The following is a 1,577-nucleotide window of genomic DNA, read 5'->3' on the forward strand; positions in this document are numbered from 1 at the left end:
AAAGAAAGAAAGAAAGAAAAAAAAACTAGTAAGAGTTCAGCAAGATTTCTGGATACAAAAAAGAATTCTGGATATTTAAATCAGAAGCCTTCCAATGTACCAGTAATAACCAATTAGAAAATAAGATAGCATGTCAAAGTAACCAAAACTGTAAAGAATCTAACAATTGACCTAACAAAACCATATACAACCTTTATGGAAAACAAAATAAGAGAATGTTTAAAAGAGACCCAAGTAAGTGGAGAAATGTATTTACAAAATGAAAGATTTATTATAACACAATAATTGTTTTAATTCTCTCTAAAATGATCTATAATTTTAATGCAATTCCTGTTAAAATATCAACAGACTTCTGATAGAATCAGAACTAATTCTAAGTTTACTTGGAAGAAGAAAAACTCCACAAATCACTAAAACAGTTCTCAAAAAGAGCAGAGAGAATGAATTCACACTACCTGATGTTAAGACGTATTTAAAGACCTAATATTTAAAGCATACTGTTAGTATTAAAGTATTATATGTGATACTGTTGGAGGAACAAACAATGGAATTTAGTTGAGTACAGACACAAACCAAGATGCTAATTATGCCCATGGGGAGTTGATATATGATAAATTGGTATCATGACTCCCTGGGGGAAGATGAATTATTTAACTAATAGCACTGGGGAAACTGGTTTACTTGAATTGAACAAATATAAAACTTGAATCACACCTATACACAAATTCAGATCAGTATAAGACCTAAACATGAAAAGTAAAACTAGAAAATTAAATAATTTTGTAACATTGGGGTTGGAGAGAATTTTGTAAACAGAAAGCACATCTTATAAAGGGAAAATGTGATGGATCTATCTACATTAAATTTAAGATTTCTGATGAACAAAAGACATCAGTAACAGATGACATACTGGTAATCTATTTTTGGCAGTGTCTATAGCCAACGAACATCAATGTTTAAAATGTATAAAGAACTTCTGAAAATCCACCAGAAAACCCAACAGAATAGTAAGTAAAGGATATGGAGAAGCAGTTCACAAAATGAAAAACCAAAATGACTAATAAGCTTATAAAGATAAAGATAAGCTTATAAAGATAGTCTCAACCTTGCTAGTAATCAGATTATGTAAATGTAAACAATGATGTACTTCCTTATACTCCTCAGATTTACAGAAAATTATTTTTCTTTCCATTGTCAATAATAGATTTCCATAAAATCAAAAACTTGTATTATATTAATTGTACAAAACATGATTTTGTTGATGGGAGTATAAACTTTAGCCATTCTGGATATTTTGGAAGTATTTAGTCACCAGTGTATAAAAAAAACCCTCAAGAATATTTATGGTAGCATTATATTATATATAAATCAAATAACAAAAGTCATTCAATTTGATATTTAACTGAATTGGAGTTCAGAAAGGTGACAGTTTCCTGCATTATATGGTAAATTTCTTTGAGGTCAAGAATGACAATTTATTTATATTTGTATCCCTGAGGACTTGACCTGATAGTAGCTGTTCTAATAGCTGTTTTTTATTTTTTTTTTTTGAGACAGAGTCTCACTCTCTTGCCTAG

Source organism: Propithecus coquereli, unplaced genomic scaffold, assembly GCF_000956105.1.
Source record: "Propithecus coquereli isolate 6110/MARCELLA unplaced genomic scaffold, Pcoq_1.0 Scaffold14, whole genome shotgun sequence".
NCBI classification, from domain to species: domain Eukaryota; kingdom Metazoa; phylum Chordata; class Mammalia; order Primates; family Indriidae; genus Propithecus; species Propithecus coquereli.